This window comes from Pygocentrus nattereri, chromosome 12 (assembly GCF_015220715.1).
Source record: "Pygocentrus nattereri isolate fPygNat1 chromosome 12, fPygNat1.pri, whole genome shotgun sequence".
In the NCBI taxonomy this organism is placed as follows: Eukaryota; Metazoa; Chordata; class Actinopteri; order Characiformes; family Serrasalmidae; genus Pygocentrus; species Pygocentrus nattereri.
Genome location: NC_051222.1, coordinates 25,077,311 through 25,091,758, shown reverse-complemented (window position 1 = coordinate 25,091,758; position 14,448 = coordinate 25,077,311). Strand labels below are relative to the sequence as shown.

Below are 14,448 nucleotides of genomic sequence, written 5' to 3'. Positions count from 1 at the left end.
GAAGAAAGAGACTGAGAAAGAAAGAGGCTAAGAAAGAGACAGACTGAAAAAGAAAGACTGAGAAAGAAAGAGGCTGAAAAAGCGAGAGAGACTGAGAAAGGCTTAGAAAGAGGCTGAGAAAGACAGACTGATGAGAGAATGAGAGAGAAAGAGAGAGACTAATGAAGAAAGAGACTGAGAAAGAAATAGGCTGAAAAAGAGAGGGTGACACTGAGAAAGAAAGAGGCTGAGAAAGAGAGAGAGACTGAGAAAGAAAGGCTGAAAAAGTGACTGAGAAAGAGAGAGAGAGAGAGAGAGAGAGAGAGACTGAGAAAGAAAGAGGCTGAAAAAGAGAGGCTGATGAAAGAGTGAGAAAGACAGTGACACTGAGAAAGAAAGAGGCTGAGAAAGAGAGAGAGACTGAGAAAGAAAGGCTGAAAGAAAGAGACCGAGAAAGAGAGTCACTGTTGGCTCTCTGTGTGAGATGTGGCTCCCTGTTTAGCTGCTAGCTAGCAGAGAGGGGTGAAAAGGCAGAGGGGGGTGAGAACCGTCTGCTCTAGAAACAGTTTACAAAATTGCATTTTATATCTACTGTGAAAAAATGTAACACCATCTTATACCTTTATTTTGTGAGATATTTGGTCAGTATCGTCCAGCACTGACGGCAGCAATGAATTTCCCTTTGTAGGATTAAATCTATAAATGTTCGTTGTTATTTGAGTGTCTCTTTAGCCTCTTTAGGGTAAACATACCAACAAATCATATTACATTCAATTCAGTTCAGTTAAGCAGAATCTGAAATATAGCCACAGCCAGAGTGGGTAAGTAAAAGTAGAAGGAGGGGTGTGTGGACGCTGTTTGCTGTGTGATTAATGACTGTAGCACTGAGCTGTTGACCTTGAGAGTTCAGTCATTACAGGTGGCTGCTTAGGGGCGGAGAGAGAGAGCAGATGGGCTGCATTAGTCCTGCATATCAAAATATCAAAGGAGTGGACATTTTACACAGTATTAACACTCCCACTCACCTCAGCATCAAACATGTGCCATGGGAGCAATTTAGAACCATTTACAAATAAGCATAGAGTATGAACACACGTCTGGTCACTGTAATTGGCCATTCATTACCGTAAGTGATGACTCAGTGAGGGTCTGCATGAGTCTGCAGTCTGTTTAGGTTTGTGCTGTCACGATTCATTTTGAATGTTTTTGTCACCATATCTTTTGAAACAATACTGCACCAAGCTACTTGAATACTCATGAACTCTTCTTAGAATTAAATGAATTGAATAAGAAAGTAGTTTTGTTAAATTACATTTGTATTAAAATAAATGTTTAGTTTCAACAAAAAGAAACGAAAGCCAAAACAATAGTATCTACCTTAAAACAGTAATAAACCCCTTTATATATGATGTTCTTGAGACCCTGTAGGCTGGAGTTTTAGCCTTTGTAAGAAAGTAATCATTAAGTAAAGTAACTGTAAAGTAACCTTATCAGAAATATGAGCCTTTGTGCCAACAGTGAACACATGAACATTTATTTGATCAATTGAAAATGTATATGCAATTTATCTTAATGTATTTTTCACTTTAAATATATTGATTAAATATATATATATATATATATATATATATATATATATATATATATATATATATATATATACATGCCTGTTTAAATATTTAAATATAAGCCTATTATTTAAAAAATGTTTAATATTTTCAAATGTACTCATTTGAATACTTATTATTATTTATGTTTAAGATGTATATCACTGCTGTTGGAGAAAAAAACCTTGTGTTTTCAAAATGACAAGGAAAAAACACACTTTACTTTTATTGTAAGAGAATGGAGCCATTTCCTTTGGTCTGCTCATCATGAAACTTACAAACTATGTAACACAACTTTCAAAATACAAACCATTTTTCTAAAAAAGTTGGGATGCTGTGCAAAATGTAAATAAAAATAAAGTGCAATGATGTGCAAATCATGTAAACCCCATATTACTTTGAAAATAGGACAAAAAATATATATTAAATGATGAAAGTGAGAAATTTCATTGTTTTTTTTAAATATATGCCCATTATGAATTTGCTGCCAACAACATAATCCAAAAGACTGCTGAAAGATTGCTCAGTCAAATAGTGCAACAATTCAAGAATAATGTAAAATAGCAATGCTTTACATCATCTACATAATAACATTAAAAGATTCAGAGAATCTGGACAGTTCTCTGTATGCAAGCAACAATACTGAAACCCAGTATTTGCTGGCCATGAGCTTCGGGCCTTCAGACGGCACTGCAATAAAAAAACAGACATGATTCTGTAGTCGAAATCAATGCATGAGCTCAGGAACTGTTCCACAAACCACTGTCTGTGAACACGGTTTGCCGCTGCATCAACAAATGCAAGTTAAAACTATAATACGCAAAGAAGAAACCATATATAAACAGGATCCAGAAATGCTGCCATGTTCTCTGGGCCCAAGCGCATTTAAAATGGACTGAGAGGAAATGGAAGTGTCCTGTGGTCCGATGAATCAACAATTGAAATTCTTTTCGGAAATCATGGACACTGTGTCTTCCAGGCTAAAGACCACTGAACCTTGTTATCAGTACATAGTTCAAAAGCCAGTATTCATGATAGTATAGGGGTGCATTAGTGCACATGGTATGGGTGACATGCACATCTGTGAAGGCGCCATTAATGCTGAGTGATATATAGATGTTTTGATTACAACAGTATTGCTCCGTGTTAAGTGCCCCAGTGGCCTGTCTGTCCAAACCTGTCACAGCTGAAAACATTTAGCACATTATAAATGAAAAATAGGACAAAGGCCCCAAACTGTTGAGCAGCTGAAATCCTGTATTAAACAAGAACAGAAAAATATTTGACTTTCAGAACTAAAGCAGTTGGCCTCCTCAGTTCACAAACACTTACAGAGTGTTGTTAAAAGTAGAGATGATGGTGGTAAACATGACCATGTCACAACTTTTTTAGAATGTGTTGTTGGCATCAAATTCAAAATGGGCATATATTAAAAAAAAAAAACATCAAAATTTTTGTTTTAACATTTGATATATTCCTTTAAAAATATGGTTTACATGATTTACATATGATGGCATGTTTTTATTTATATTCTGCACAGTGTCCCAACTTTTTTGGAAATGGGGTTGTACATTGTTAGATAAATACTGACTGATCATAGGCTAGTATGTAAGTAAGTTTTACTTCTAAAGCACAACTTGTGTTGACCAAAGTGTGCTACATCAAATCAGCACACACATAAACAACACAACAGGGGGCTTTGTTTTAAAAAAAGAATTAAAACACAGACTTTATCAAGTACACAGCCCCTCACAATTCAAATGCAAGTTTGTATAAATATGTTTTTAGTCTTGATTTAAAAATCTTTAGTCTTTGATTTGGTGAATAGTGGGAGGTAGAGTGTTCCATAGTCTCAGAGCATAGATTGCAAATGCACAATCACCCTTAAGCTTCAAATGAGCCTTAGGAACAGCTAGCAAGTTCTGCGAGGATGATCTCAAAGCTTTCTGTGTAGTAGTATGCATACTGTATAGTGAAAAAAGGACGGGCCCTAATATGGACCCTTGTGGAACGGCACAAGAGACATTAACAGAGGAAGAGAAATAGCTGGCAAGATGTGAACCAACTCAGGGCCTCTTCCTGTAACCCCACACACTTTTCTAGGTGATCAATAAACATGTCATGGTTAACCGTATAAAAAGCGGAGCTTAGATCCAATAACATGAGGAAGGATTTCCTTCATCAACAGAAAGTAATAAGTCATTCGTCACCTTAAGGAGGGCAGATTCAGTGCTGTACATAGCCTTAAAACCAGCCTTAAAAATTTCAAAAATACTTTTACTTCTTAAAAATTGTAAAAGCTGACAACATACAACCTTTTTCAGCAATTTAGGTAAAAATTGCAACTTGGAAATTGGCCTATAGTTACTCAACACTGTAGCATCAAGGTTATGTAACCACTGCATGTTTAAAACAGGCTGGAATGGCACCAGTAGTTAATAAGGTATTAATGATGTTCAGGTCAGAAGGTCCTACAATATCAAATGTCTCCTTAACCAGATCTGGGGGCATAACATCAAGCGGAGAGGTTGTCAGCTTTGTGTTCAACACTAAATCTGTTAATTCAGAGACAGCCTCAAACACTTCAAACGCAGCTCGGCATGACTGGGGACGTGGAAAATCTAGATACACCTAATAGTATCAGTTTTTCCAACAAAAACGTTTAAGAACTCTTTGAAGGCTTTTCAAGACAAACTGTACTGTAAATAAATCATTTGATGCCAGATACACACGTTGAGGTTGTGTGATTGAAAAGCTGTTGTGTTTAGCAGTGGATTAATGTATGTCATGTTTAGATCATGTTATGGAATGACACAGACCAAAAGGCCTCGTTGTGGTGCTAATTTTGGTTTGGGAGTCACAGTGACCTCGGGACTTGACACACAGTGATTACCTCAGGCTGTGACATCATTCATGGGCTTCTTCAGAGTAACACAGTTTGGTCACCTCAGGTTAAGACTTCATAATGATGTCCTTAAGAACACAGTGACCTCGACGCCTTCAGGGTACAGGGCTACAGTGTACAAACGACCTGGACGCCTTCAGGGCCGAACACATACAGTGTGCATGAAAGTTTGTGAGTGGTGACATTGTTCTTTCGAAATGCCCTCAGGAAAGTACATTATATGTCCAAAGGTTTGTGGAGCATGGAGTGGCATTTGTGATCCACAACTAATGATCCAGCATCAATACCTGATCTCTCTAGGCTTCCCGCTGCTGAATGCAATCAGATCCTCACAGCAATGTTCCAACATTTAGTGTAAATGTGGAAAACAGGAGTGGACATGAAAATGATATTATTTAGTTTTTGAGGCCTCTGTGTAATTTTCAGTTAAATATATATTTTCTTTTTTTCTGTTGTTACTAAATACGTAATAACTTGTACTTATTGGAAATTAGATCAATGAATAAAGCTGGTCCCTGACATTTGCACAGTACAGTATAATTACAAATAATTAGTAGAAGGCTGTAAATTTAAGATGTCCAGAATGATGAACAGAGCTGTGGATAGACAAATGGATGGAGTAGGTTGTACTGAAGAGCTTACTGACTACCTATAAGAATGCTTAGTGCCAACAGTAGTTTGGTGGAAGAGGAATAATGGTCTGAAGTTGTTTTTCAGGGTTTACTTCCAGTGAAGGGTGATGTTAATGCTACATCCTTCCAAAGATCCTTCCAACTGTGTGGTAACAGTTTGGGAAAGACCCTTTCCTGTTCCAGCATGACTAAGCCCCTGTGCACAAAGCGAGGTCCATAAAGACATGGTTTGATGAGTTTGGTGTAAAGGAACTACAGTAGTCTGCACAAAACCCTGACCTCAGCCCCACTGAACACCTTTGGGATGAATAGAAACATCAACCGTGAGCCAGATCTTCTTGTCTAACATTAGAAGCCTGACTTCACAAATTCCCTTTTGAATGAATGGGCACAAATTCCATGAGAGCCATCCCAAAAGAGTGAAGGCTGTTATAGCTACCAAGTGGGGGCAACTACATATTAATGGTTTTGGAATGGGATGTCCAACAAGGTGATCTAAGTGTAATGTGTCCACATACTTTTGGAATGTACTGTTGTACACGCATATGTACAACAATGTAAAAAATAATAATAATAAAACACAAAAATGTTTACTTAATTGCAGAAAATATATTTCGATAGTGACCATTCTTAATGTTGCACACTGATTTTCAGACTTTGGGGCACATTTACTTCAAAGCAATGATATCTAACTGGGTGCCATATGGCCATGAGGGACAGGGATGCAATCTCACTTCCTGCTCTAATATGCCGGGGTGTAGCTAAAATAAAACTCCGCCTACAGACTAAAACTGTGTTTTGTCAGTGATGTGAAACAGCATTTTTTGAAATTTTTATTAAAAAATTCCACAAGCGAGGAGGGCCTGGGTTCGATTCCCCGGCTGGGCGACCAGGGTCCTCTCTGTGTGGAGTTTGCATGTTCTCCCCGTGTCTGCGTGGGTTTCCTCCGGGTTCTCCGGTTTCCTCCCACAGTCCAAAGACATGCAGTCAGGCCAACTGGACATGCTAAATTGCCCCTAGGTGTGAGTGTGTGAGTGACTGTCTGTGTCTGTCTGTCTGCCCTGTGATGGACTGGCGACCTGTCCAGGGTGTATCCTGCCTTCCGGATAGGCTCCAGCATCCCCCCGCGATGAAAATGGATGGATGGATGGATGGATGGATGGACATTTAGGGGTTATAAATAAGCTATAAATAATTATCGTTTATATATTTAGCTTATTACTATCTCAAGTAATGTCTTGGGGTTATATAGACCATAACATCCATCCATCCATTTTCTAAGCCGCTTCTCCGTCAGGATCAGAGGACCCTGATCACCCGGCCGGGGAATCGAACCCAGGCCCTCCTCGCTGTGAGGCGACAGCGCTAGACCATAACATAATCCTTGTAAATATCTAATATCCAAATGCTTAATTATGTATGTGTATACATATTTTATTGTGGCTCTGTATTTCGAACTGATTTGTTAGAATGGCCCATGTACATGTGCTCATATATATGATTAGAAAAAACATGCATGAGAGTGATTGTTTTGCGCTTTTCTTTTTTTGCTCATGTACTCACATATGATTAGACCAAAGGTGTGTGTGTGATTGTGTCTTGGCTTTAGATATAAGGCATATCTAGGAGCGTATCCTCCATGCATTATTCAAACGAAGTCATGTTCGTGTGTGCTGCTAACTTCTTCCTCTGATTGTCTTAGCCATTAATTTTCGGCTGTGCCCCCTTCAGTCATGTTTAACCTTGAAACAAGTGTGGTAGCCCCACCGAACAGTAGGGGGGTAAAAAAAAGAAAAAGCCAACCCAAAGCCTTCCCTGCACGGAAAACTGCATTTGTAATGCAAATCAGGCCCAGATGATGATAAGGAATAACCCAGTCTCTTTCAGTAGTAGCTGCTGTATGCTTATGGAATACGTTATAGCTTTTAATTATAGGCTGCTGGTGTAGATGGATGAGGGTGGATTTGGGTAATCATTCTTAAATATTTCTAATGAAGTGGTGAGTAAATGAGTAATGCAATCTGGCCATTGCTCCCTGAAGCTACTATTTTTTGCATAGGTGCATTTTATCAATCATACATTCTTAATGCCTGTTTTTCCTGTTATGCAAACACCTCCTCTGGTTGAATAAACACACTGACCCACACTGCAATCCTCCAGTGTCTTAAATTACAGACACCGAGTTCATATTAACGACCCCAATATTACGACTAGTGTGTCAGCCATCCATCAATGGAGCAATTTCATCACAAGCAGAGCCCTATTTCACATGAAATAGGCACAGCCATTCATCAAGTGTACAATGTGAAGCAGTGCCCGCTGGCGTTTTAGACGCACATCTTTATTAAAAAAGGAACCAAAATGCTTCAAGTTAGATATTGTGTCCACAGTAGCCCACTACAACAATGTGTACCTTCTTTGGTGGTCAGTAATCCACGTTTCTTGTCACTACGTCTTGAATGTGTGTGTGGATATTTTTTTCCCCTTGCGACGTCATCGGTCAGAATGACCTTAAACTCTCTCCTCCTGAGCATCGCCGTTGACAGAACTCATTCTGTCTGTCCTTGAGACATTGCAGTACACAGCTTTAGCCATACTGATCACGCTATAGCTGCCAGATTACATGGCTATGTTTCACGCTAAATAAGTACACCAGCAATTTGTACACAATTTTCAAGGTTGAGTCTGTAATAAAGACTAGACACTGATCAATAAAATTAACACTTAACACAGGAATACTCCAGCTTTTTCCACCCTATAATCTCTGCCTGCTGCTCCTTTAGCATATAGTCAGATACCATTAATGCCGTCAAGTAGGCTCTATATATTCTATTAAAAAATTTCTTTACTTTGCCAAATATTCAAATGAATTTCAATGTTAAATGTAAGGCTGCAACAACAAATCAGTACAATCAATGACGTTGATAGAAAGAAATTGTTAGCAACAAAGTCTGCTATCAATTTGTTGGCTTGATGACATCTGCATATCCCATTTACATTACTTGATTGAAAGATGGAAAAATACAAAAAAGTTTAGACTGCAGGGCAGGACGTGCATGATCCAAAAAAATCAAAATACATGCCAGCACTTCATGCCTAAAAAGACAGTTTCCTTTAAACTGTGCAAAACCAAGCTTACCAGGAACAACAGCACAACTGTTATCTATGAGCTAAGGGGCAGTCTTTCAACTAGGCCAAAATAGGCAGCATCCTAGGGCCCCCAAGAGCCATAGCCCCAATACAAATTAGATATACTCCATGTGTTGATGTTAAATCACGTATTCTGAATTATACATACACATTTATACACCAATCAACCATAACATTAAAGCTACCTAGTTTTTCTATACTCATTGTCCATTTTATCAGCATTTTATCAGGTTTTGTAGGTGTTGCCAGAATACCTGTAGTTAGTATGCTGCTTAATACACCCATCAGGTATGACATTATGACCACCTCCCTGTTTCTATGCTCATTGTCCATTATATCAGCTCCACTGACTATAGAGGTGCACTTTGTAGTTCTACAGTTACAGAGTGTAGTCCATCTGTTTCTCTGCATACTTTATTAGCTTCCTTTTACCTTGTTCTTCAGTGGTCAGGACCCTCTTGGACCCTCACAGAGCAGGTACTATTTGGGTGGTGGATCATTCTCAGCACTGCAGTAACACTGATGTGGTGGTGGTGTGTTAGTGTGTGTTGCGCTGGTCTGAGTGGATCAGACAGGAGTGTCTTTTTAAACACCTCAGTGTCACTGCTGGACTGAGAATAGTCCACCAGCGTCCTGTGACCACTGATGAAGGACTAGAGGATGACCAACACAAACTGTGCAGCAGCAGATGAGCTTTCATCTCCGACTTTACATCTACAAGGTGGACTGACAAGGTAAGAGTATCTAATAGAGTGGACAGTGAATGGACACAACAGATGGACTACAGTCTGTAACTGTAGAACTACAAAGTGCAACTATACAGTAAGTGGAGCTGATAAAATGAACAATGAGCATAGAAACAATGAGGTGGTCATAATGTTACATCTGAAGTCTTAATGTTAATTAACTGTATAATATGTTTATGAGGTTACATTACATTACATTACATTTAGCAGACGCTTTTATCCAAAGCGACTTACAAATAATGTGGTACATAGAACAAACAAGTTAAACAGACTTAATGGATGAATAAGAAATTGACAGTATAATAGATATGTGCAGTCACTCTGTTTTAATAGGAAGTTTCAATGAAAATGGATCCTTAATTCAGAAAGCAACATTTATGTTAAGTCACTAAGCTTAAGCTGGCATTGTGCAACTTTCCATGCTACACTTATGTAAGTTAATGGAACGTCTCCATTTTTGTTGATTTGTTGAACTATGAAATGTACACCTAAGCAGATACAAAGCTAGAAAGCAAAGAGCCCAAAGAATAAATACCCATTTTCCTCAGCCATCATTCTGCCTGGATGCTTCACGTTCTCGTTACCGTCTCTCAGTAGCCAGGAGCAGGGACTGTCCAGACATATAATGCATTGTGTGCTGCATTCTCTGTCCTCTGCCCATCTGTCTTAGGGAACCTAATCTCACCCACAAGGCAGTGTGCCATTACCCCTAGCTTTAGATATTTCAGAGAGACAGAGCTGGAGCATGAATTTTCATTTGGAAAAATTTCTGAAGTTCCTTTTCAGCCCATTTGGGCCTGCTTTAAGTGCACCAGAGCATTTTTAGGATGGCTTTCAAAGCCCAGGCAGCCCAGGCACCTCATTCAAGCACATTTCCTCAGCAGAAGTTAGTGAGGAGGGATGACGTCAATGCTATTACAGCTGTTATTTTTCTGATCTCTTTGTCAGTCTTGTATATCAGCTCTTCTGGACATTAAACTCAAGGGAGTAAGATCTAAGCTAGCTGGCTTTATCCTAGCTGTAGGTAAGCCAGCTCTATGAAATACTTCTTTACCCTTAATACATTGACATCTGTGGATGTGTCAGTGGGCCAAGACTTTGTTATTTCACTCTCATAACCATATACTATTGAGGCAAAAAGTCTACATGCACCTAAAAAGATTCAAACACATCATGTTTTCGTACATTTCTTTTGGCAAGCCAATCAAGGTGTCTTCTTTGTTCACACAAAATTGGAAACAATTAATTACAGATAGATTCATTTTAATTGTAATTCACAATATCAATTTTCCAGTGGGCCATACACCAAGTTGACTGTCTCTGTAAAAAGTCTGGATAAATCCAGAAATTGATGTGACGACTTCTAGAATCTTCTGATTGGCCAATTGTCATAATTGGAAGAGCAAGGGCCATTACACCCTTGATATTATGGGAAATCCAAGCGACTCACCCCCCCTGAATTCCAGCGTGGTACCGTGATAGGATGCCACCTGTGCAGTCCAGTCGTGAAATTTCCTCACTACTAAATATTCCACAGTCGACTGTCAGTGGTATTAAAAGTGGTATTAAAAACAGCTCTGCTACTGTTAGAACCATAAGTTCTCTGAAGCACCATAAAAGGGTTCTGCTACGATGTCAGACGTCTATACAATAGAACCTTTTCTGGTTCTTTCCATCTTTCATATTCCTGAAGAACTTGTTCAAGACAGAAAGAACCATTCTATGGGTTCTTTCAGCATTCGTGGTTCTGTCTATCTACCTATTTATCTATTTATCTGTCTGTCTTTCTATCTGTCTGTCTGTCTTCATGCCTGTCTGTCTATCTATCTGTCTATTTATCTTTCTTTCTGTCTACCTGGCTGTCTGTTTGCCTGCATGTCTTTCTCTCTATCTATCTGTCTCGCTAGCTAGTTATCTAACTATCTATCTGTCTCTTTATCTTTCTGTCTGTCTATCTGTCTGTCTGCCTGCATGTCTGTCTGTCTATCTAGCTAGCTAGTTATCTATCTAACTATCTGTCTGTTTGTCTATGTATCAGTCTACCTGTCTGTCTATCTATCTGTATATCTATCTTTCAGTCTATCTCTATCTGTCCATCTGTCTTTCTGTCTATCTGTCTGTCCCTTTGTCTACCTATTTATTTGTCTGCCTGTCTGTTTATCTATCTATCTATCTATCTATCTATCTATCTAATTCTAATGTTGTTCCCTGAGACATTTAATAAAGTGAACAGTGACAGTTGGAGCTGCACTGGCCTGCATTCCGTCATGTAACCTGTAGATGTTTGTATGGTGTTTCTGTTCAACATGATCCAGAACTCTCACCTCATTTGGAGACACCTGAGAGTTCAGATGCTGTGAGATCTGTTTTCTATGGATGCGTTACAGCGCGTTATAAAGGTCGCTGTGAGCAGGGTTCGAACCTGCGCGGGGAAACCCCATTGGATTTCGAGTCCAACGCCTTAACCTCTCGGCCATCACAGCACGAGAAGCCCGTCCAGTCGTTCGAACTCGATCCCTCACTTTTCTACTTTTACCACCGTTTCACACGCAAATTTCTGCGATTTCGTGCAGTGAGCGCTTTACTGACAAGCTGTGATGGCCGAGAGGTTAAGGCGTTGGACTCGAAATCCAATGGGGTTTCCCCGCGCAGGTTCGAACCCTGCTCACCGCGACCTTTATAACGCCTTATAACCTTACCAGGTGTCATACGTTCTGAACCTCCTTCAGCGTCCAGAGCTCGCAGCTCAGCCCTTCACAAACACCCTCAAAGAAAAGGGCTCTTCAGTGAAGGTAACTGTTCTTAGAACTATGAGGGCTTTATAGCACCTAAAAACAGCTCTGCTACTGTTAGAACCATAAGTTCTCTGAAGCACCATAAAAGGGTTCTGCTACGATGTCAGAACTTTTTCTGGTTCTTTCCATCTTTCATATTCCTGAAGAACTTGTTCAAGACAGAAAGAACCATTCTAAGGGTTCTTTCAGCATTCGTGGTTCTGTCTATCTACCTATTTATCTATTTATCTGTCTGTCTTTCTATCTGTCTGTCTGTCTTCATGCCTGTCTGTCTATCTATCTGTCTATTTATCTTTCTTTCTTTCTACCTGGCTGTCTGTTTGCCTGCATGTCTTTCTCTCTATCTATCTGTCTAGCTAGCTAGTTATCTAAGTATCTATCTGTCTCTTTATCTTTGTGTCTGCCTGCCTGCATGTCTGTCTGTCTATCTAGCTAGCTAGTTATCTATCTAACTATCTGTCTGTTTGTCTATGTATCTGTCTACCTGTCTGTCTATCTATCTGTATATCTGTCTTTCTGTCTGTCTGTCTCTTTGTCTACCTATTTATTTGTCTGCCTGTCTGTTTATCTATCTATCTATCTATCTATCTATCTATCTATCTATCTATCTATCTATCTATCTAATTCTAATGTTGTTCCCTGAGACATTTAATAAAGTGAACAGTGACAGTTGGAGCTGCACTGGCCTGCATTCCGTCATGTAACCTGTAGATGTTTGTATGGTGTTTCTGTTCAACATGATCCAGAACTCTCATCTCATTTGGAGACGCCTGAGAGTTCAGATGCTGTGAGATCTGTTTTCTATGGATGCGTTACAGCGCGTTATAAAGGTCGCTGTGAGCAGGGTTCGAACCTGCGCGGGGAAACCCCATTGGATTTCGAGTCCAACGCCTTAACCTCTCAGCCATCACAGCACAAAGTGATAGGCAACATAACATGACAGGGCAGGGTCAGCGGATGCTGAGGTGTATAGTGTGCAGGGGTCGCCAATTTTCTGCAGAGTCAATCGTTATGGCCTTCAGATTAGCTCCAGAACAGCGTGGAGAACTTCATGGAATGGGTTTCCATGGCTGAGCAGCTGCATCAAAGCCTTACATCACCAAGCACAATGCAAAGTGCTTCTCTGTCTGGCAGTCCGATTGACAAGTCTGGGTTTGAATGGTACTTGTCTGACTGCATTGGGCAGTTTGGTGGAGGGGGGATTATGTTGTGTGGTTGTTTTTCAGGAGTTGGGCTTAGCCCCTTAGTTTCAGTGAAAGGAACTCTTAATGCTGCAGCAAACCAAGAGATTTTGGACAAATTCATGCTCCAAATTTTGTGGGAACAGTTTGGAGACGGACTCTTGCTGTTCCAACATGACCGCGCAAAGTCCATAAAGACATGGATGAGCAAGTTTGGTGTGGAACAACTTAACTGGCCTGCACAGAGTCTTGACCTCAACATGACAGAACACCTTTGGGATGAATTAGAGCGGAGACTGCGAGCCAGGCATAACACAAATAAAAACAGAATATAGTGATTTGCTTTTCAGCCTATATCCAATTGAATACACTACAAAGACAAGATATTTAATGTTCAAACGGATAAACTTTATTGTTTTTTGCAAATATTCACTCATTTTGAATTTGATGCCTGCAACACGTTCCAAAGAAGTTGGGACAGGGGCAACAAAAGACTGGGAAAGTTGAGGAATGCTCAAAAAACACCTGTTTGGAACATTCCACAGGTGAACAGGTTAATTGGAAACAGGTGAGTGTCATGATTGGGTATAAAGGGAGCATCCCTGAAAGGCTCAGTCATTCACAAGCAAGGATGGGGCGAGGTTCACTACTTTGTGAACAACTGCGTGAGCAAATAGTCCAACAGTTTAAGAACGTTTCTCAACGTGCAATTGCAAGGAATTTAGGGATTTCATCACCTACAGTCCATAATATCATTAAAAGGTTCAGAGGATCTGGAGAAATCTCTGCAAGTAAGCGGCAAGGCAGAAAACCAACATTGAATGCCCGTGACTTTTGATCCCTCAGGCGGCACTGCATTAAAAACCCACATCATTCTGTAACGGATATTCCCACATGGGCTCAGGAACACTTCAGAAAACCACTGTCAGTGAACACAGTTCATCGCTCCATCTACAAGTGCAAGTTAAAACGCCACCGGCTTCTCTGGGCCTGAGCTCATCTGAGATGGACTGACGCAAAGTGGAAAAGTGTCCTGTGGTCTGATGAGTCCACATTTCAGATTGTTTTTGGAAATCATGGACGTCGTGTCCTCCGGGCCAAAGAGGAAAAGGACTGTCCGGATTGTTATCAGCACAAAGTTCAAAAGCCAGCATCTCTGATGGTATGGGGTGTGTTAGTGCCCATGGGTAACTGACACATCTGTGAAGGCACCATTAATGCTGAAAGGTACATACAGGTTTTGGAGCAACATCTGCTGCCATCCAAGCAGCATCTTTTTCAGGGACGTCCTGCTTATTTCAGCAAGACAATGCCAAGCCACATTCTGCACGTGGTACAACAGCGTGGCTTTGTAGTAAGAGTGCGGGTACTAGACTGGCCTGCCTGCAGTCCAGACCTGTCTCCTATTGAAAATGTGTGGCGCATTATGAAGCGCATAATACAACAGCGGAGA

The 14,448-nt window shown here is 40.1% G+C and overlaps 3 non-coding genes across 3 annotated transcripts; 1 reads left to right on the top strand and 2 right to left on the bottom strand.

Moving 5' to 3' along the window:
* Positions 1-11,420: 11,420 nt before the first annotated feature.
* On the bottom strand, positions 11,421-11,502 carry trnas-cga. The gene has a single exon. It is a non-coding gene; the product is annotated as a tRNA-Ser (tRNA).
* Positions 11,503-11,610: 108 nt separating this feature from the next.
* trnas-cga lies at positions 11,611-11,692 on the top strand. The gene has a single exon. It is a non-coding gene; the product is annotated as a tRNA-Ser (tRNA).
* Positions 11,693-12,646: 954 nt separating this feature from the next.
* On the bottom strand, positions 12,647-12,728 carry trnas-cga. The gene has a single exon. It is a non-coding gene; the product is annotated as a tRNA-Ser (tRNA).
* Positions 12,729-14,448: the final 1,720 nt, after the last annotated feature.